This window comes from Sus scrofa, chromosome 10, assembly GCF_054392235.1.
Source record: "Sus scrofa isolate SSC_HxYL_T2T_F1_AM1 chromosome 10, Sscrofa_HxYL_maternal_Yorkshire_Landrace_v2.0, whole genome shotgun sequence".
Lineage (NCBI taxonomy): Eukaryota > Metazoa > Chordata > Mammalia > Artiodactyla > Suidae > Sus > Sus scrofa.
Genome location: NC_139392.1, coordinates 50,607,326 through 50,630,891, shown reverse-complemented (window position 1 = coordinate 50,630,891; position 23,566 = coordinate 50,607,326). Strand labels below are relative to the sequence as shown.

The 23,566-nt window shown below is 40.2% G+C and overlaps 3 pseudogenes; all 3 read right to left on the bottom strand.

Annotated features, from left to right (window-relative positions):
- Positions 1-268: 268 nt before the first annotated feature.
- LOC110258653 (olfactory receptor 4D9-like) lies at positions 269-1,197 on the bottom strand (annotated as a pseudogene).
- A 10,212-nt stretch (positions 1,198-11,409) lies between these two features.
- Positions 11,410-12,316, bottom strand: LOC110258654 (olfactory receptor 4D11-like; annotated as a pseudogene).
- A 7,045-nt stretch (positions 12,317-19,361) lies between these two features.
- LOC110258656 (olfactory receptor 4D10-like) lies at positions 19,362-20,428 on the bottom strand (annotated as a pseudogene).
- Positions 20,429-23,566: the final 3,138 nt, after the last annotated feature.

The following is a 23,566-nucleotide window of genomic DNA, read 5'->3' as shown; positions in this document are numbered from 1 at the left end:
CCCATTTTTGAGAAAATGAAATTTGATGTTTGTCTTTACATGTTGGTATTGGCTCATATTCATAGAATTATTTTCATATTCAAAAATTTCTTTTTTAAAAATTAAAGTTGATTTACAATGTTGTGCCAATTTTTTGCTATACAGCAAAGTGACCCAGTCATACACACACACACACACACACACACACACACACACACACACACAATCCCTTTCTCATACTATCTTCCATCATGTGGGACCTCATTGCTTATCATTGTCCTCACAGAATTTAAATCCTTTCTGAATGCTCCAGTCATTTCTTTAGTCTCCTCATGGATGATTTCATTTCGTGGTTCCTCAAGGTATAGATCATAGGATTGAGCAGCAGAGAGATGACAGTGAAGGTCACGGAGATAGCAGTATCTGTGGGGAGGGTGGTGAAGGGCTGGGCATAGACGTAGATGCAGGGCACGAAGTGCAGGGTCACCATGGTGATGTGGGAGGTGCAGATGGAGATGGCTTTCCTCCTGGCCTCCCCCTGGTGAGGCCTCAGAATCCTGAGGATGACTGTATAAGAGATGAGGAGAAAGAAGAATATAAACCAGCTGACCAGTCCATTGTTGGAAATCATCAGGAGCTCCGGGTGAAGGTATCAGTGCAGGCAAGTTTGAGGACCTGGGGGACATCACAGTAGAAAGTGTCAGGAACATTGGGTCCACAGAAGGGGAGTGGGAGCAGCAGGGAGATCTGTGCAGTGGAATGGACAAAGCCCCCCACCCAAGAGGCCACCATGAGGCTAGTGCATTGTTCCTTACTCATGATGGTCAGATAGTGGAAGGGTCTTGAGATGGCCACATAGCAATCAAAGGCCATCATATATAGAGAGAAAACATCTGCTCCCCCCAGAAGATGGAAGAAGACCATTTGGGTGACACAGCCATTGAAGGAGATGGTCTTTCTCTCTGACAGAAGATCAACTAGGACCTTAGGAGCTGTGATGAAGGAGAAGCAGATGTCAAGAATGAAGAGATTGAAGAGCAGGAAGTACATGGGTGTGTGCAGATGAGATTCCCAGGTAACTGTCACCATGATGAGGAGGTTTCCCACCAGAGTTGTCATGTACACCAAAAGCAAAAAGACAAATAAGACCCAGCTCAGCTCTTGAGACTAAGTAATTCCCAGGAAAATAAATTCTTTCACTCAGGTATAATTTCCCTGATCTATTGGATCACAGATTTCTTTTTTCAAGTATATCTCTGGAAGAAATAACAGCATATTAAAGAATGTATTATGAAATCTACTATTGTCTTTTCTGTCATGAGTTTTTTTTTTCTTTTTCTTTTTTGTGGCTGCACCTGTGGCATATGGAAGTTCCTGGGGCCAGGGGTTGAATCTGAGTTGCAGGACTATAGCATGGCCCCAACGGTGCCAGATCCGAGCCATATCTGTGACCTATGCCATAGGTTATGGCAATGCCTCACCCACTGAGTGAGGCCAGGAATGATCCTCATCCTCATGGATACTAGTCTGATTCTTACCACACTGAGCCACAACAGCAGCTCAGACTTCTAAGCTACAACTGCAACTTATATGATATTGTACATCAACTATGCTTCAAAAGAAAATGCAACCTTATCTATGAAAAAAAATCTATTCCATTTCTAGGAAGTATGTACATATGTTATGTTCACCAAAAATGTATCCTAGAATATTTGTAGCAGTTTGTAATTGCCTCAAACTGGAGAATGACACAGATGTCAATTAACAGTGGAGAAGATAAATTGTGTTAAAATCACATACTACTACACAGCAATGGGGATGATCTACTTATGTGTAAAAATATATATGAATCTGAGACATGATGTTAGATGAAATAATCCAGGCACAAAAGAGTACATATGCTTTTATTTGTTCATACAAAAACCAAAATATACAAAACTAAGGGAATCTGAGGGAAGCTTTTGAGATGCTGATAATGTTTTGTTTTTTAAATCTGGGTGCTTATGGCAAAGATATATTCAGCTTGTGTGAAAATCCATTGACCTGTAGAGACTTATGTGTGTTTTTGTATATGTTCTTCAGTAAAATGTTAACAACATCAACATGGTTTCAAACATTTTAATCTCTTGTAAATAATAAACTTCACAAAGTAAAATTTAATTGACCACTCGCTTTCATAATGGTTATTTTATAATAAAAAAAGTTAGAGCTGCTACAACTTGAGAGTTACCTTCTCATTCTTGTCTCACTTATTCTTGTCTTACACAGTGGCTCTGCTGTCCACCTATTGTCCTTTCTCTGATCTGATTTTAATTACTGTATGTTTTCCTCCATTATACCCTGCGGCACATGGGGTTTCCAGACCAGGGATCAAATCGACCACATTTTCGACCTATGCCTACAGCTGTAGCAACACCAGATCCTTAATCCACTGTGGCGGGTAGGGGATTGAACTTGCACCCCAGGGCTGCAGAGACACTGCTGATCCCCAGTGGCAACAGTGGGAACTCCTGCTCTTCTAGACTTAGGAAAAAAATCCTTTCAAGCTCACAGTTCCCCAAGCAGCACTCTCCTTTCTACTCATACAGGAAAATAAGAATAAGAACCTCCTTTTTCATTCCATTAATTTTTGACATTTCATGCAACAACATGGAATGATAAGAATAAATGTTCCGAATAGTGATCAAAGATTTCAGAATCCCTGAATTAAAATTCCCCAGGCTAACGACTTACCATATCTAGACAGTGGAGAAATCATGCCCAAAGGAGTCTTTGGTTGATTCAGAATATAAAAATATTTTAATGGATGACAGCATCTTACTCTAAAATTTTTCTTTTGCTATTGGAAGGATAAGTGAATAGTTTTCAAATTTTCTACTCAAGAAATCTCTGTGACAAGAACAGCTTCCTGTGTTTCCTGTGTTCTCCTCCCTTCTTTCTCTCTCCTATTTTTCTTGACTATTTCTATTTTTTCCTTCCTCTACATACCATTTCCATGACTGTATTAGTGCTCTACATAAACAGAACTGATATGATCTATATCTATATCCATGCCATCTATCTATATCTATCACACATATATATAGACACACACTTAGAGAATTATTATGTAGAATTGACTGTGCTATTATGGAGGTGAAGTTCCACGATCTGCCTTCTGAAAGCTGGAGACCCAGGAAAGCTGAAGACCCAGGAAATCTTATATTGTAATTCAGTCTTGTTCAAGGTCCTGAGAACCAAGGGAGCCAGTGGTGTAAATGATGAGATGAGAAGTCCCAGCTCAGGCAGTAAGGCAGGAATAAAGGGGTATATTTCTCCTTCTTCCACCTCTTTTGTTCTATTTGTGTCCTCAATGGATTGGATCCTGTCTACCCATTGTGGGGGAAGAGAAACTCATCTTTATTCGAAGGAGCAAGCCTTGATTCAAATGCTAATGTCATCTGGAAACACCCTCATAGACACACCCAGAAACAGTGTTTAAACTGGGTGCCCTGTGGCCAGTCCAGTTGACACATAACATTAATCATCATAAAGATGTTGAGATCATCTTTTTAAGAGAAAGCTGACTCAAATATAAGTCCTTTCCTTAAGTAATTTACAGTTGAGACAATAAGAGTGTTTCAGCTTGTGGGACTGGCAGAGAGAAAAGTGAGGAGAATCAAAATTGTGAGGATTTATATTAAAAACAGTCCCTCTTGGGCTTATAATGTTTGTAAACTTTGTCCTGGAGGTTTTATGGGACAGTGTCACATCCCACACTTGCATTTTGGATACACATATGTGCATCATCTAGAGAATTTACATGATTTGGGCTTTACCACTTCCTAGATGGTTTGAGCTTGGGCCAGGTACTCAATCATAGCACCAAACTCATTAGAAATATATGAGAGGGTCACAAGATATGGGTTAGAGTCAGTTCTCAGCCTTCACCATTAAAATTTATCTACAATATGATGATAATAAGACCTACCTCATAAGTGGGACTCTTCTAAAGAGTAGGCGAGATTGCATGTCTATTTTGCAAACTGGAAGGAGCCGAGGATTTTGATTTTGCCAGTGGCTACCCTGTCTCACCAGCTCCAGGTGAGCCCTTCTTTCTCATACATGCCAGGTGCCTTTGTGGGGACTTGTCTGAGAATGGCTCATCTTGCTACTGATGCTGTGGTTCAAAGCCCTCTTCCCAACAACTGGAAATAAGTGTAAAGTGCCATTTATCTTCTAGGGATTTTTTTTTTGGCCTAGGAATTTGAACTAATGCATGTGTTAAAAAAAAATTGAGTATTGTATCACACGTCTGCTTATAAATAAATTTATTTCTGCATGCAAATGTAAATATAAGCATTTTCATTTAAAAAAAAAACCTTTACAGAAAGAAAGCAAACTGCAATCTTCAATTTGTGCTTCAGTCATCTGGATACCTGGCCTTGGGGTATGGGGGTGGGCAACTTTCAAAGTCTCAGCATTATAGCAATGTGGGCAGAATTATGGAGCTCTGTTTTGTTTATTTTTTCCCTCACTTTTAGTGAAAATTTATGTTCATTTTATTGCTTCTAAAACCCATCATATCCATGTGAAATATGTATTATTTTCCTGATTTCATGGATGAGGAAACCAAGACACAGAATAATTGAGTAACTTGTTCAAGTTTTCACCCCTGGTAGAGCCATGTCACAAACCAAGATCAGTCTTATTCCAAAGACCTATGGTCTTGGGAGTTCTCTTGTGGTGCAGTGGGTTAAGAATCTAGTACTGTTTTTTCATTGGCTCAGGTTGCTGCTGTGGCATGAGTTTGATCCCTGGCCTGGGAATTTCCACTCGCCATGGGTACAGCCAAAAAAAAACATAAACCCTAACTACTGCAACTATACTTCTTCCCAGTGTTGGTCAGCCCTTCCCAGAAAATCCTGGAAAGGAAAAAAAAAAAATCCTTTGCCAAGCAAGTGAAAGTAGAATGTGGGTGTAGGGTGATGATGTTAGAATCTGGAGCCTGGTGAATAAAAGGTTTGGCTGAAGATGACTCACATGAGAGGATGTCAGAAGTGACTTGGAAAAACAAAAGCAGAATTTTAAAAGTTGACTTTGCAGTCTTTAGAGGTACCTTCACCCAGAACCTCCATCAACCACAGAGTGTTCCAATGCAAGGTGCAGAAATGTGTTCTGGGTAGCATTATTCAAACACAAGCTCCTTCTTAAAATAATGGATCTTGAGGGTTCCTACAGATGCTGTCTTTGTACAGAGTGGGGAGGATACTTTGAATCTACAGCATTGTACACATTGCGTTAAAACACAGGCCCAATAAAGAAGGAGGGAAGGGGAAGTGGATAAAGAAATACAGATGTGGGGAGGGATAAATTAGGAGTTTGGAATTAACATATACACTCTACACTACATAAAACAGATAACCAACAAGACCTACTGTATAGCACATGGAACTCAATATTTTGGGAAAGGCATCTATAAGTGAAACCTATAAGGGAAAAGCATCTGAAAGAGAAATATGTACATATATCTGTATGTATATCTGAATCACTTTGCTGTATACCTGAAACTGACACAACATTGTAATCAACTAGACTTCAATAAAAAAAAAAGCTATAATTTTATCGGTTTTTGCAAAGTCAAAAGAAGGATCATTAGGGTTTCTCAGAAATCACCCCAAAGGTTATTTGGAAATCACCCCATGCTTTGGAAACAAGCTTATCAAAACAAGCACCCATGCTTTGGAAACAAGCTCATTGAAACAAGCTTATCTTGGAAACAAGCTTATCTTGGACAGAGCCTGTAAACCCAGGGTTACGTTGTACCCCAGCTTCCCAGAAAGAATGCTGCTCCATTCTCTACATTGAGTTGAATCTATGAGAGCTCTCCTATGTCATGATTTTCTCTCTCCCAATATTGAAAAGCCTCTACTCTTAATTGAATCCCTAAATTTTTAGAAGCCTTATGCATATTGAGTGGCAAAGCTGGCTAGATTCCATTTACTAAATTCAGGAATTGCTGACTTTCAGTGCTGTTTTTGCAAGGCAATTGTCCTCCTGAGAGGCAGGAAGTAGCCAGGCACCTAATCAACTACCTTCAAAACAATTCAAACCTCACCATCTTCCCTCCCACCCCCAAGTAAAATGCATCACATCCCCTGGAGCCAGCTGAACTTCTTCTTCTATTTTACAAGCCACAATTTCCTTCTTCCACATAGTGAAAAACTACCACTTTTCTTGGCTTCATTAAAAGTCTTGGTTTCAAAAGGGACATTCTATACATTTGTAGCATTTCTGAAAAATCTACACCAACAGCTTTTGAGTTTTGGAAGTTCACAGGCAAGCACTAACAGACTCAGTCTCCAAGTGAAAAAAATCAACCCTATTATGATGCTCCCATTGCATCTTAGAAGTAGGTTCTGGGGAAATTCTATGTTTCATGGACAGCCTACCTCAAGGCTAGCAATTTGGTTATGTTTTTCTTTCAGCTGGGAAAGGGCAGCCTTGAGGAATCACCTCATTCCGACTCTTCACCTGACAGTGCCTCGACCACCTCTCTTGTCCCTCAGCCACAAGCCTAATAAAGAAATTAGCAAAGGGAATATTGTTGCATATGAATGTGGAAGCCGAGTGGCCAATTCGATGGTGTTCTTGTGGGAGTCATTAAAATGTCACCAAGTCCTCCTCCTTTCTCTCTATCTCCCTCATCGCCTCTCTGCCCCGTCTCACACGTGCATGCAGAGACACTAGTGCATCTTCAGGATGTAGCCTTTTCTCCAGAGGAAGCCCATGAGACAGTGCATTATCATCCTTGGCTTAGGAGGAACATGTTGTGTTGCACCACACCATGGACCGTGTGGTTTTCCTTCTTACCAAAATTGTTTTGCTTTCAACCAGCTGGGAAATGAAACTTAAGTAAAAGGGTAACAACAGAAAAATGAATCAGAACTCAGTGGCTACTGTTGGGGTAGCTCTCAGAGACTGGAGGGTGTAGATTTATATTTATTTTTTATTTTTTGCTTTTTAGGGCCATACTCATGGCACATAGAAGTTCCTGGGCTGGGGCTGAATCTGAGCTGCAGCTGCCAGCCTGCACCACAGCCACAGCAATGCCAGATCCAAGCCCTGTCTGTGACCTACACTACACCTCACGGCAATGTCAGATTCATCGCCCACTGAGGGAGGCCAGGGATCGAACATGCATCCTTATGGATACTGGTCTCATTCATTACTGATGTGCCACAGTGGGAATCCCAAGCTTGTGATTTTATGTCATCTAGATAAATGATAGACATGTGTGTAAACAGATGCAATTGACCTCCCCCTCCCCTGAGTTATTGAATCAGGTTGTATTTTGTGTTCAGACATAGTTTGAGGAAGTGTCAGAGACAATGGTGTGGCAGGGCTTTCTGAGTTTCTGCCCCTGGGATCATATTTCTGTAGCCAAAGTGTGGCCTCTGCCTCTGTGCATTGGCACAAATTAAGTCTCAGAGAAAGAGTTTTTGGTGAAGCAGAAAGAATAGCTTAACTGCTTTGCCAGGCAAAGGAGGCCATAGCAGGCTAAGGCCTCAAAACTGTGTCCCATCTTGAGAGGAAATAGCAAAGAGTTTTATAGATTCAGCTCAGAAGACAGGGTTATTGATTAAGGTGTCTATATTATTCTCCCTCCATAGATCATTTCAGAGTCGTTAGGTCCATCAGTCAGTCCAGTGATGGTTTTGAAACTGACAATACTTATGACTTGAACCCAGCCAGCAGATTGGGACTTGAACCCAGCCTAAACCCAGACTGGGACTTGAGCCCATGTGCTGGGAAGCAAATTTAGCCAAAAGCTAGATTGCGACTTGAACCTATAGTTTTTAAATTAGAATCATTCATCTGGTGTCTGGACTTACTGAGGTTCAGGTTCTTTGTGTCTCAGTGCAGAAGAAACTCAGCAAGAGAGACAGTGATAGGCAAGAAATAGATTTATTCAGATGCTGGTGAGAGATGCAAGCAGGCAGGCAAGGAGGCTCTACCCTAAGGATTAGGTGGGCTACAGTTTTATAATCCAAGAGAAATGGGGGTGGGAAAAACCACCTATTTCTCTTTCTTCAAGTAGAGCTTCTCCTTGGTATCCAGTATCAGAGTATTTGACCCTATAAGGTCAAACTAGAACTGTCATGGTGCTTATTCAAAACAGCAGAAGGGTGGTCCTTAACTCCTACCCTTGGTGTGAACCTGAATGCCAGCCTCACCCCATCCCCCACCCAATGACCTGAGGTGCATATCTGGCACCTCCCCTAGTCAAGCAAGCCTGCCTCCTTCTGAAGGCCCTCCCAGGTGAGCACCAACCCACAATGATCTCCCAAAGGTCCCCAGGTCCCCTCTCTCCATCCATGGTTCCCCATTGGGACACCCCTCCCACAACAACCACCTGTGCAACTATCCCACTCCATCCCTATCAGTGTCTGGTTGTCTTTGTGGTTATCATTCCTTGACCTTCTCTTTGGAAAGAAGATTGCTTACAGGGAAGTGGTGATAGGTGGTGTTCCATTACAAAAGAAAAACTAGATGCAATAAGACACTAGGTGCAATACACTCTAACTAGAAAGTAAACATTAGTAATACGTTTGTGTGTCAAGGCAGGGCATAACATAATGGAGATGGTTTTAACTAGTTATTTTTTAGCTGTAACAAAATTTCCTAATCAGTAATTCTGGAGTTAGTCTTTTGAGACTGAGGGGAGGCCTGGAAGGTGAAAGGAAAAGGCTTTTACTTCAAAACATGAGAACTCAGGAGTTTGTACATGGTTTCACTTCTGCAATACAGTGATTCAGACTCTATAGGTCTTTGATGCCATCCAGATCTGACATAGGGATAAAACTCTGATCTGAGGGAGTTGTAAGGGGTAGAAAGAAAAGGAAAGGACCCAGGAGTTCCCGTTGTGGTTCAGTGGTTAACGAATCTGACTAGGAACCATGAGGTAGTGGGTTTGATCCCTGGCCTCGCTCAGTGGGTTAAGGATCCAGCGTTGCTGTGAGCTGTGGTGTAGTTTGCAGATGCAGCTTGGATCCAGTGTCACTGTAGCATAGGCTGGCGGCTACAACTCTGATTAGACTCTAGCCTGGGAACCTCCAAATGCTCTGGGTGCAGCACTAGAAAAGGCAAAAAAAAAAAAAAAAAAAAAAAAAGGAAAGGACACATTTGTATGAACTAGGTTCTAAAGTGGCTTTTGGTATGTATTTTTTATAGGCAATTTCATAAAGAAAAGCAGTCTAGAGATGAGAGCTGCCTGAGCAAAAGTAGCAGAACCCTATGAGTGGTGACTTGACAAGAATCGCGGGCTGGGTTAATGCTTAAAATGTTAGAGCTGATTGATGGGAGCAGGAAATAATGAACAAGTGAGTCAGTAAGTTAATGGATGCTTATGGGGCCAGCCCAGGTCCAATGAGGGACAGAAGTGAAGTTTGTCTTCAACACTCGCCAAGCTTTGGTTACCTCCCCTGGGCGCTCTTCTAACCCACTGGCTCTGCCTTCATGTTCTGACCCCTTATCTCTACTCTCTAAGCCATAGTTTATCTTTGACCCACTGTAATCTTTTGCTATGAAACTCTCTTGCACTGTGTACCTCATCAGCTTCAGGGTGATTCTTTGAGTTGTACGTAAATAACAGGAACACTTACTGTCATATTTTAATGACAAAGCTAGAAATTTTAAGGAGTTCCCTTTGTGGTTCTGTGGGTTAAAACTCTACATAGTATCCATGAGAATGGGGGTTCAATTCCTGGCCTTGTTCAGTGGATTAAGAATCCAAATTTATTTTTTATTTTTGCTTTTTAGGGCCTCACTTGAGGCATATGGAAGTTCCCAGGCTAGGGGTCAAATTGGAGCTACAGCTGCTGGCCTACAACGTGGCTACAGCAATGAGAGATATGAGTGGTGTCTGTGACCTACACCACAGTTCACGGCAATGCCAGGTCCTTAACCTACTGAGCGAGGCCAGGGATTGGACCCACAACCTCATGGTTTCTAGTTGGATTTGTTTCTGCTGTGCCATAATGGGAATTCCAGGATCCACTATTTTTTAAGAAAAAAAAAAGCTAGAAATTTTAAGATGATAGGTGCTTTTAATTCTATGTACATTCCATCTTTTCCACACCATTTTTTCCCCTAATAATGATGAGTATAGATCATACATAGGAGAAGAGTGTAACAGGTCAATGGGTAATGGAATGTGAATTAGGCATAATAGTTCAGTTATTAAAATGGATCCATTTTCCTTTACCTGAGCATTTACTGTCTGCCATGTATGTTTTACATATACCATCTCATTCTAAGCTTCACAACAACTCCAAGAGAAGGATCATGTCAGCATCTTTGTGTAGGTGAACTGTGACCTGTGAAGAATTAAAATAGCTCAAGATCACACGGATGGATGGCAGAGATAGGATTTGGACCCAGGTCTGTTTAACTCTGAAGTTAGAGCTTTCAGCCACAGTGCTTCACTTTTTTAATTCTAACCATATTTTCCAGACAAAACCACAAGCCTATATTGCCTCTTCACAAATATGAACATATTGAAAGATAGAGTTTTATTCTTCTTTAGCACCCTTTCTCTTTCTTCCTCCCTTTCTCCAGTGGGCAGAATGTAAATCCTCAATGGTGTAGTCAGTCTGATATTTGCTCTGGTAAGACTGCAACAGCACACAAGTTCTTGAGTAGTGAGAACAGATTGCTCTTGGTGTAGGATCCCTGAGGTTCCGCCTGCCTTTGTCATGAGAATGTGAATTTGGTATGTCTAGTTCTGCATAAGATAAATCCCTTAAGGACATTATGGGAAATATTCCAAAGCTTCTTCATTCCTGATAGGAATCTAGGAGGAAAACCACTACATACCTTTGAGGTTCTCCATGGGTCACAAGCCCATATGGAGCTTAACTCAGCAGAAAAAATGTTCTTAATCTGTGATAGGCCCATATATACTCATATATGTGTATTCCAGAGGCAGTGATCATGAGCTCTTTCTAGAACAGGATTGCAGTTTGGCCATGGACAGGTCCAGCAATGAAATAAATTGCATTCCTGTGGCAAGAAGAATTGACCATCTGGACTTATCTCTGATTAAATTGATAGAAGATCTTGAGGAAACCACTCTATTCTTCTTCTATTTCATATTACTCACCTCTTGGAAAAGGGATCACTCTTCACATGCCATAAAACTTTCATAATTGTCTTTTTTTTTTAGTCTTTGAGTGGAAATGTATCAATCAGATCAATTCTATAACACAAGATACTTCATGTTCACCAGAAGCTTGGGTTATCAGTATCCTGTTAACTTATATTGGAAAATAAAGGGTTATCTAGTGAGTTTAGTTGGTTTATTGACAGTATATATGAGTATATAAATTGACTCCATGGGTAAAATATTGCATGGAGTCTTTGTTGATGAAGAGGATGGAGAGCCTCAGTCTATCCCATTTCAGAAGGGATGAGTCTTCCCTTCAGTTTCCTCATGGCCGACTTCATCTCATGGTTCCTCGGAGTGTAGATCAAGGGGTTTAGCAGTGGGGAGATGACAGTGAAGATGACAGAGATGGCCCTATCTGTGGGAAGGGTAGTGAAGGGCTGGGCATAGATGTAGATGCAGGGCACTAAGTGCAGGTTCATCATGGTGATGTGGGCTGTGCAGGTGGAGATAGCTTTCTTTCTGCCTTCCCCCTGGTGAGACCTCAGCATCATCAAGATGATTGTGTAGGACACTAGGAGGAAGATGAACCACAGTGTAGAGGTCAAGCCATTGTTGGAAATCATTAAGACCTCAAGGGCAAAGGTGTTGGTGCAGGCAAGTTTGAGGACATGGGGGACATTGAGGTAGAAGCCATCCACAATGTTGGATCCATAGAAGGGGAGTGGGAGCAGCAGGGAGATCTGCATGATGGAGAGGACAAAGCCCCCCAGCAAGGAGGCCACAATGAGGGCAGTGCACTGGCTCCTACTCATGATGTTCACATAGTGCAGGGGCTTGGAGGTGGCCACGTAGTGATCAAAGGCCATCACAGAGAGAGAGAAAATATCTGCCCCACCAAGGATGTAGAAGAAGAACATCTGTGTCATGCAGCTTGTATATGATATTGTCTTTATCTCTGTCAGAAAGTCTACTAGGACCTTGGGGGCAGTGATGGAGGAGGAGCAGATATCAAGGATGGCTATATTTCAGAGCAGGAAGTACATCGGGGTGTGCAGGCAAGACTCACAGGTCACAGTGACCATGATGAGGAGGTTTCCCAGAAGAGTTGTCATGTACACAAAGCTCAAAAAAAAAAAAAAATAAATAAGACCAACTTAGGTTTTGGCACTGAGTCAGTCCCAGAAATATAAATTCTGTTACTCTGGTGCCATTTCTCATCTCCATTGAATCATGTTTCCTCTTCCTCTGTAGATTGGAAAAAATTAAAAGTGTTATTTTTGGAAAGTGTTTACTTTCTCTTAATAGATTCAGGCTTATAGAGTCAGGTATTTGGTCTAAAATCTAGTAAGATATTATCCCCACTGTATTGTTGCTCTGGGGTTATTGTTAGTGTGTGCGAAGTGATATAACACAAGCATGCATTTTATTGTTCTTTCTCTGAGAGTTCCCTTGTGGCCTAGTGGTTAAAGGATTGGGTGTTGTTACTGCTGTGGCTTGGGTAGTGAGGGTTCAATTCCTGGCCCATTAACTTTTGGAGGCCGCAGGTGCTGCCCCCAAATTATTCTTCTGTAAATTATAAATATTTTAGAAAATGCACAAAATAATGTTCTAAATATTCAAGATAAATAGGTGGATTTTAAATATTAACAAAGGAGGTATTGTGGTATGAAGGATATAAATATGGAGTCAATTTGGTGTATGGGTAAGAAAGTGCCTAATGATATGACTGAGTTTCTATAAATCCCACAGGAATGTGTTGCTTCCGCCCCTCCCCCCAGGCTGGGTGGCTCATTTACATGGTTTAAGAATTGCTGTCTTCAGAATGGTTCTCCTTGGACTTCATTCTGCAGAAGCACTCCTTTCTTTTTCAAACCACAAATGTAATTCTATGAAAAGTTAGGAAACTTTAAGTTCATTATTGATCTATTCTTCCTTAAGGGGATTTATTTGTTTCTGCATTTACTTTAAACTACTTTAGGTACTCAAACCCCTGGGTGTCAAAATAACAGCTATGGAAATAAAAGTGTAACTCAGAGCTTCAGTTCATTGCTTTAGTTTATTTCTTAAAATTAATTTTTAAAAATCGAGTGATCATGGACATATAGACTCATGTACTTCAAGTGTACACTTTGATAAGTTTTGACATAAGCACAGACCCCTGCCATCCTCAATATATTTAAGATAATTAACATGTGTATCACTCCCAAAGCATCCTTGTGACCCTTCATAATGCCTCCTCTGCCCCTCCTTCTTCAGGCAACCACTGAGCCTCTTGCTTTCTGTCACTATACATTAATTTGTATCTTCATTTTTTTATTTTATGATTTTTATTTTTGCATTATAGTTGATTTACCCTGTTCTGTCAATTTCTACTGTACAGCAAAGTGACCCAGTTATATATACATATAACTATATACATATAACTATATATATATGTATATATATACACACACACACACACATTCTTTTTATCACATTATCCTCCATCATGTTCCATCACAAGTGACTGGATATGTTCCCTGTGCTATACAGCAGGATCTCATTGCTTATCCACTCCAGATGCAATAGTTTGCATCTATTAAAGAAAGACAGTTAGTTTGTATTTTCCAAATTTTTTTATGAACTGTATCTTACAATGTGTACTCTCTTTTTGTTTGGCTTCTTTTATTCATAAAAATTATCCATGTTTTGGTGTGGACCAACATTTTATTCCTTTTTATTGCATGGCTATGCCACAGTCTATTTATCAACTCACTTGTGGATGAACATTTGGGTTGTTTTTAGTTTTTGGCTATTATCTTAAAGCTTCTATGAGTAGGTCTTCACATGGACATATCTTTTCATTTCACTTGGGTAAGTATCTAAGAGTGGAATGCTGTAACTCTTAAAATTCAATAATAAAATATACAAACCAATTAAAATGAAAAGGACAAAAGGTTTGAACAGACACTTGAGCAAGAAGGTAGAAAGAAAGCAAATGAGCATAGGAGAAGATGCTTAGTGTCATTCATCACTGAGAAAATGTAAATGAAAACCACAGTGAGATAATAGTACGTACCAATTAGAATGATTAGTATTAAAAAGATGGATATATCAAGAGTGGGCAAAAATGAGGAGGAATTGGAATGCTGGTGGGAATATAAAATGGTACAACCACTTTAAAAAACAATTTGCTTGTTTCTTAAAATGTTAAAAGTGTGCTCACGGTATACTCTTGATGGCTTATGAATTCCTATCTTTTTTTTTTTTTTTTGGTGGATCCTTGAAATGGATCTTAACTTCTTTCTTTGCAGTTTATCTCTCTTTTCTTGCTATAATCAGAAACAAAGGAAAAGTGAAAGCCACTTCCCTCCCACTTTTGGGGTGTACTTTTTCCAGCTCACTTTCCCTTCAAGTTGTCTTTCCTTTGTATGCAATTTTGTCCAAAGCCTATTTAGGCATCACAGCATACAGCAGATACAGGGGGATTACAGTACCACCCAACCTATTCAGATCCCAGCTGGGCACTTACTGGTTATGCAAACACAGGCAGGTTCCTTCACCCACTTGCCCTCAGGCTCTTCACTGGTGTTTAGAAACAGGAGCATCTCCCTCCTATGATTTTTGTAAGGGTTAAATGAATTCATCTATGTAAAGCATCAGGACTTGGAGCACTGCCTAATCCTTAATAAATGTGATTATACATATGTGACCTTAAAGAAAAACTCTGGGTTAGTAACTCTCACAGACAGATGACTTCTTTAATGATACTGGTCATCTTTCAGAAGAACTGAAGGTTCATCCTGGCATGCAGCATCATGTGTACTTATTACATTATTTGCAGTCAAAATCTATTTGTAAGTATTAACAATTACACCTAGCTTTCAATTTTTCTCACTTTTAGTACAGGTACCCAGACATCACAAATGTACATGCCCAGGTAGAGTTATGCATCTTATCTAAAATGCCAAGTTCTTCCAGGTCTCCAGCATCTTAAGTAATAGTCACATGAATCATTCAGTTTCAGAAAATTCTCTTAAATGCCCCTCTGAAGAGCAGTGATTTCAATGGCTTCTCTTTCACCTTTATGTGGAAAAGGGCAGACACTGGGGATAGTATTTTCTTGAGTCTTCCATGCTGATATACCACGCCCTGTTGTATTGACCAATTCCTTAATCTCCAAACCAGGGTGAGAAATATCAGAGGGCATATAGTTGGATGTGGTGCTGGAACACTTCTGCTGATGAGAGGTTGTTTCAGTGGGAGTAATTAAGAAACTACTCAGGCATATACACTTAGGAACACACATTTTGTCATGGCTCTAAAACTTTCCAGCAGTGGTAGATTCTCTCCTTGAGCAACACTGCTCAGCCACCCCTGAATTTTTCAACAAAGCCTTGACTTTTGACAAGCTCCATGCTTGTCTCTGCATCATCCAGTTGTAGCCCAAATCCTGCTAAGCTACGGTAGCCAGACTCTCCCACCCACCATATCTGATCACCTGCCATCCTCATCCTCTCTCACCCCCCAGATGATGTCTGATCACTCTGGCCTGCCTTCAGCAAGAATCTTGTTAGGTCAGTTTAGCCACGATGCCCCCTGCCCTCGCCCCTGATGATTACCTCTTGGTAATTTTCCTAGTGGGAAATGTATGTCAGTTCTTAGGGATTGTGAGCAACTTCCTTAGGCAGTTTCATCCATTCCTGAAGGGTGATACACAGGTAAGGGCAGGAGACCTTAGATCTGAGGGTTATGTAGGTGAGAGTGAAGGAGATCTGAGTAGGGTGATGAACAAAGTGGGTGATGGAGTTCTCATGGGATACACAAATCCTACTTGCTTGACCTTCAAAGTTTTTCAAAATCCTCACTGCCTCCAGGGTGACTAACTTAAGTCATACCTTCATAACTTCTACTGTAGTAGCTTCCTAACTGGTCTTCCCATTTTGTCCTTACCTCTCCTGCAATTCTGTTAAAACATACATATTTTTTTTTCCTTTCTAGTGCTACACTTGCGGCATATGGAAGTTCCCAGGCTAGGTGTTGAATAGAAGCTGAAGCTGCAGATCTACACCACCGCTACAGCAATGCTGGATCTAAGCCACATCTGTGATGTATGCTGCAGCTTGAGGCAACACTGGATCCTTAATCCACTGAGTGAGGCCAGCGATTGAACTTTTATCTTCTTGGATGCTGTCAGGTTCTTAACCTACCAAACCACAGCAGGAACTCCAAAAACATGCATAATTATTCCACTTTTCAGAGCCCTCTAATGACAACCCATCTTACTTTATGTGAAAGACAAAATTCTTATGATGGTTTCAAAGGTCATAATGAACTGATTCCATGGTCCAATCATCTCTCTGACCTCAACTACTACTGCTTTCCTCCTTCTTCCTCTCATCAAATTACAAAGACTTCCTTGCTGTCTCATGGATGCTCAGGGCACACCCCCACCTTAGGGCCTTGGCACATCTGATTTGTGGTCTGTGATGTGTACCATAACATCACCATTTTCCTAGTTTCAAATATTTTTAGATCCATAGTATACCTCCAGAAATGGAGCAAAACAAACAAACAAATGAAAAAACCAAAAAACTCCTCCTAGGTTGTAAATAGCATAATAAGTAAGCAAAACAAACAAACAAACAAACAAAAGTCGAGTTGATACGTCAACTAGTGTTTTCCATGTCATTCCAATACTTCTGAATGTATAGGCATAGTCTGAAGAAGCTTCAGAGTTTTCTATGTGTTTTAGAGTGTTAGGTATCAGGGAATAAAAGTAAATCTGCTGTTTTTTTTTTTTTCACCATATTCTCCAAGGATTTGAGCAGCAAAAACGAGTGAGAGGAAATATTCATTCATTGACTTTTTAATTTTTCTTCTTTTTAAGGCCACAACTATTGCATATGGCAATTCCAAGGCTGGGGTCAAATCAGAGCTGAAGCTGCAAGCGTATGATACAGCTATGGCAGCACTGGATCCAGAGCTGCATCCATGACCTACACCACAGATTGCCATAATGCTGGATCTTTAACCCACTGAGCAAGGCCAGGGATTGAACCCACATCCTCATGGACACCACCTTGGGTTCCTAACCCAACAAACCACAATAGGATACCCTTGATTTTTAAAATTTGTATGAGTGTTTTCTATGTTCTGCTTGTTCTGCCAGGTTCTTGGATAAAACTGCAAAGCATAAAGCTAAGAAGGCATGAGGGTTAGAGCCAAGCTCAAGGTGCTGAGGAAGAGTAGTGGATGGTGGCCAGTGGGCCAGGGCATCAGAGGAAGGTCAGAGGAAAGACCTTGCACCAGCTCATAGAGATTTTTCATTTAATTAATTTTTTTTGTTTTTTTGTTGCATTCTCTTTTACTTCTTTCTTTTCTTTTTGGCTGCCCTGTGGTATATGGATTTCCCAGGCCAGGGATCAGATCTGAGCCACAGTTGCAACCTATGCCATAGCTGAGCTGGATCCTTAATCTATGCTGGGCAGGGGATTGAACCTGTGTCCCTGCAAACCAGAGACACAGCTGATCCTGTTGTGCCACAGTAGGAATTTGCAGGTCATGGGACTCATGACTGCTGAGGTCCATATTCTTTTTTTTTTTTTTTTTGGATTTTTTGGCTTTTTTGGTCATACCCATGGTGTATGGAAGTTTCCAGGCTAGGTGTTAAATCAGAACTACAGCTGCTGGCCTACACTACTGCTCATGGCCACATTGGATCCCCAACCCACTGAGCAAGGCCAGGGATCGAACTCATATCCTCAAGGATATTAGTTGGATTCATTTCCACTGAGCCATGATGGGAACTCTAATTCAAGCTCTGCTAACTTCAAAGCTGCTTCCATCAACTACTGGCATGCGGGCTTTAGATGGAAAAATCCTTAGGTAATAGATATTTAATTTATGCATATTTTACAGCCAGAGAGGAACTTCGTTTGGATGTGTTTACTTTCTTTTTTTTTTTTTTTTTTTTGTCTTTTGTCTTTTTTGTTGTTGTTGTTGTTGTTGTTATTGTTGCTATGTCTTGGGCCGCTCCCACGGCATATGGAGGTTCCCAGGCTAGGGGTTGAATCGGAGCTGTAGCCGCTGGCCTACACCAGAGCCACAGCAACACGGGATCTGAGCCGCGTCTGCAACCTACACCACAGCTCATGGCAACGCCGGATCGTTAACCCACTGAGCAAGGGCAGGGATCGAACCCGCAACCTCATGGTTCCTAGTCAGATTCGTTAACCACTGTGCCACGACGGGAACTCCTGTTTACTTTCTTAAGATGTAATTACCTTGTGAAAGACTTTATAGAATCCCAATGTTAAAACTGCATTCTTTTTCTTCTTTTAATTAAAGTTGTATTGAAATATAGCTGATTTACAGGGTTGTGATCATTTCTGTACAACAAAGTGATTTAGTTATACAAGTACACATATCCATTCTTTTTCATATTCTTTTCCCATGTAGGTTACAGCAGAATATTGGGCAGAGTTCCCTGTGCTATACATCAGGTCTCTGTTGACTATCCATTCTATGTACAATAATGTGCATATGCTGATCCCAGACCCCCAGTCCATTGCTCCCCCCCACACACCTGTCCCCTTTGGCAAATAGAGGTTTGTTTTCACAGTCTGGGAGTCTGTTTCTGCTTTGTAAATAAATTCATTTGTATCTTTTTTTAGATTCCTTCCATATATAACTGATATCACATGATGTTTGTCTTTCCAAACTGTGTTATTTTCTAATATGTCTCAGCTCTCTTCCTGTGAACAGTGTAGGAATTAATGGGAATGTCTGGATGTACAGCAATTTTTTTGCCTTTTTAATTGAAAAATTCATTTAGGCAAGTGTAGATTCCCATGTTGTTGTAAAAAAAACATGGAGGATCCCAGCTTAACTCACTTTCCCCCAATGATGGTTTCACAACATCAAGTTGTACATATTAAATAGAAGTCATTTTTATTTGTCAATCACATCTCTGTAGAGCTGAAAAAAACCCTACAACTATCTAATGTGATAAGATGGTCTGAGTGTATTTGGATTCCATTTTCTTTCTCTCTTCCAAGGCTGCATAGCTAAAGTGACATACACTTTTCTGGCTAAGTATTTTGAAACATGAAACCCATTTTTTTCCATCATTGCACAATGATCACAACATTTGTAAGTCATAGTATCTTAGCAGAAATATGAAAATTAATCAAATATAGTTTATTTGATGGACAAACATTTTCAAAGATGGTGAGTGGGGTGAGCTAGCAGTCTATCCTGTGACAGAAGGCACGAGTCTTCCCTTCAGTTTCCTCATGGCCAACATCATCTCATGGTTCCTCAGGGTGTAGATCAAGGGGTTCAGCAGTGGGGAGATGACGGTGAAGATGACAGAGATGGCCTTATCTGTGGGGAGGGCAGTGAAGGGCTGGGTGTAGACATAGATACAGGGCACGAAGTGCAAGGTCACCACAGTGACGTGGGAGGTGAAGGTAGAGATGGCTTTCCTCCTGCCCTCCCCCTGGTGAGATCTTAGTAATAATAATATGACCAGGTAGGGCACCAGGAGGAAGATGAACCACAGCATGGTGAGCAGTCCATTGTTAGAAGTCATCAGCAGCTCAAGCACAAAAATGTCAGTGCAGGCAAGTTTGAGGACATGGAGGACACTGCAGTAGAAAGTGTCAAGGACATTGGGTGTGCAGAAGGGGAGTGGCAGCAAAGTGAAATCTGCACAATGGAGTGGACAAAGCCCCCCACCCAGGAGGCCACTATAAACTCAATGCAACAGCCTCTACTCATGATGGTCATGTAGTGTGTAGTGTAGGGGCTTGGAGATGGCCACATACCGATCTAATGCCATCACTGACAAAGAAAATACATCCACCCCTCCAATAAGGTGGAAGAAGAACATCTGGGTGAAGCAGCCATTGCAGGAGATGGTCTTTCTTGGTGACAAAAGATCTGCCAGAACTTTGGGAGCTGTGATGGAGGAAAAGCACATGTTGGCAATAGATAAATTACAGAGCAAAAATATACATGGGTGTGTGAAGGCGAGACTCACAGGTCTCAGTGATCACGATGAGGAGGTTTCCCTGCAGAGTTGTCATATACACCAAAAGAAAGACAAGAAATAATACCAAGCTCAGTTCTTGCTCCTGGGTTAGGCCAAGGAAAATAAATTCTTTTACAGCAGTGCAGTTCCCCAGCTCCATTGGAACATCTTCTTTTTCTCTTTTGTTTCAGCTACTTTGTATGAAAATACTTGGCTATATGTGTTTTCTTCTCTTTTTCCTCCTCCTCCTTCTCCTTCCTCTAAAATGTTTTCTTCTTCAGCACCATGAGTAGAATTCAGAATCTTTCCCACGTGGTGGTAGTATTCATAATTTGTTGAGCTGTCCAAATATCTAATATAGCAGTCATTTCAGTGATCCAATTACATGATCACATGTGAAGTCTTTCAATAATCCTTTTCCAGTAATACTGTTTTTGGAAAGAATAAGCATTTGTGTTCAGTAGTGATATTTACATAGCCTATTTTATATGGATTTATTTTGGTTTCAAAATTTCATTGTTATTATTTATTTGTTTTTCTGTTCTTTTAAATTGAAGTATAGTTGCTGTACAATATTATATGCTTCAGGTGTACAACATAGTGATACACAATTTTTAAAGTTTATATTCCATTTATGGTTGCTATAAAATACTGGTTATATTCCTTATATTGTACAATATATTCCTGTAGCATATTTTTTGCCTTTTATTAAACATTTTTTATTATGATTGATTTACAATGTTCTGTCAATTTCTGCTGTACAGCAATGTGACCCAGTCATACATATATATATACAGTCTTTTTTTCACATTATCCCCCATCATTTTCCATCACAAGTGATTATATATATATAGTTCTCTGTGCTATGCAGCAGGATCCCACTTAAATTCCATACAAATTTATTGACATCAAGAACTTTCTGAAGGATTCATTCATATTCAAACCATATCTTTGTATGTAAAGATAAAAAAGAGGAGTTCCTGGCATGGCTTGGGGGTTAATGAATCTGACTAGCATCCATGAGGATGCAGGTTTGATCCCTGGCCTTGCTCAGTGTGTTAGGGATCTGGTGTTGCTGTGACCTGTGGTGTAGGTCAAAGACACTTCTCGGATCCTGCATTGCTGTGGCTGTGGCATAGGCCAGTGGCTATAGCTCCAATTTGACCCCTAGCCTGAGAATCTGCATAAGCTGTGGGTGTAGCCCTAAACAGCAAAATAAAATAAAATAAAATAATAAAAAAAAGACATGACTCCAACCATTGTGGATTTAGAGTCTACAGATTTAATATTCATAATAGCAAACATTGTGTTTTTCAAGAGGGTTTTATCTTGCTATGATTACAGTGTTGTGTGGTATGAGTCAGTTTCCTTGCTCTTGGCTGTTTTATGTCAGATTTCTTAAAACTTCAGCCTGTTATTTTGTATAGGTAACTTGTTATTTTGATTCCTTTACCCTAAAGAGATTATTTGCTTTATAATTATTTAAAAATATATAAAATTTGCTATTGGAAAACAGATATGTAAATCCAAATCTCAAAGAACATTGTAATTTTTCTTGTGGTTAAAACACAAATGTGAGAGCTACTCTCTTAATAAATTTTTAAGTGCATCACGTAGTTTTGTTAACTATGGCCATGGTTTTGTACAGCACATCTTTTGAACATATTCATCTTGTATAACTGACACAATCCTTGCTTGGGGAGGTGGGTAGAGAATAAAGATGGTGACCTTTCAAGAGGTGGTCCATGTCGCATCAGGCATACTCTCCTCTGCCTCTTTCCTTTTGTGGACTGAAGCTAAAGAGTGGAGGGAATCACACAGCAGGGAGAGACACTGATCATTAGCATAATGCCCTTTTTTACATAAGCTGTTACTGACCACTTTTTGGAAATTTTATAATTTTTATTTGTTCCTCCTTATACTTAGCCAGTGAACATTTACTACAATCTTCCAATGTGTATAGGTAAATTGGACCATATGGTCAAAGAGTTTACAGCCTAAAAAAATGATTGATTTGTGCAAATTGATGAATGTAATGCACGATCAAATGAGAAATGCATGATGAAGTGCAGATTTGGGTGGGATAGGAGATGATAGGAGATGTCATGATTTTCATCAGTAACAAAAACTATTATATTTAGAGAGCTTACTATATGTGAAGAGGTATTAAAAGTTGATTATTTAATTTTACCATCACCCTTTAGTAAGCATTGTTATTTTTGTATGTGTGTGTGTGCGTGTATTTTTAGGGCTGTACCCATGACATATGGATGTTCTCAGGATAGGGGTCAAATCAGAAACGTAGCTGCTGGCCTACTCCACAGCTCCAGGCAATGCTGGATCCCAGACCCACTGAGTGAGGTCAGGGATTGAACCTGTGTCCTGATGGATACTAGTCAAGTGTATTACTGCTGAGCCACGATGGGAACTCCATAAGTACTGTTATTCTTGGTTTTCATATGAAATATATTACGAATCTATATTTGGTTGAAGGAAGGAATAGATAGAAATAGGATGGAAAGAAACAGTTTCTTTTTAAAAAGACCTTAAACAGTAACTTTTTAAATAACCTCTTCACATACACACACACACACACACACACACACACACACACACACACACACACACACGTAGAGTATAATTTTGTATAACAAAAATGTCTCATGAAGTCTATCTGAAGATAAACATTTGACAGAAAGGGACTCTGAAAGTCATGCCAAATGACCCAAATTTCTGCATTCCTCTTAACACAACATCCCTCTTCCTGATGGTTAACACCCACCTTTGCTGTCTTTATCACTGAGAAGATCACCTTGGCTCTGAAACATTGAATATAACTGGGAAATATTAAGATCAAACTATTTATACAAAATCAGTAACAACATCTCAATTTCACTATGCATAACTTTAACCTTGGCTAGATGTTTAATGTATTTACCTCATTCCTTTGATCCTGAAACTCCAAGTACAAATTGTATCCCATGGGCAGAGGGCCGAACAAAACACTGGTGACATTAATTCTTGAAAATTTGTTTCTGAAGGTAAAGCCCTTTGGAGGACTAAATATCTTAGTGTTAGATTTTCCTGGTGGCTCAGCCTCTTAAGGACTGGTGTTTTAACTGTGGTGGCTCAGGTCACTGCCGTGGTGTGGTTTCAATCCATAACCTGGGAACTTCGACATGCTACAGGTGTGGCAAATATATATGTATGTATTAATCTAATATGTCTATTATCTATCTAAGAATCTATCCCTCTATCTATCTATCTATCTATCTATCTATATATCTATCTATATATCTATCTATCTATCATCTATCTATACATCTATCTATCTTAGTGTCTTTTCTCCCCTTTCAGGAGAGAAAGGGTAGATTCAAAGAATCACATCTTCAAGATTCTTTCACTGTGTTCCTATGTTATAC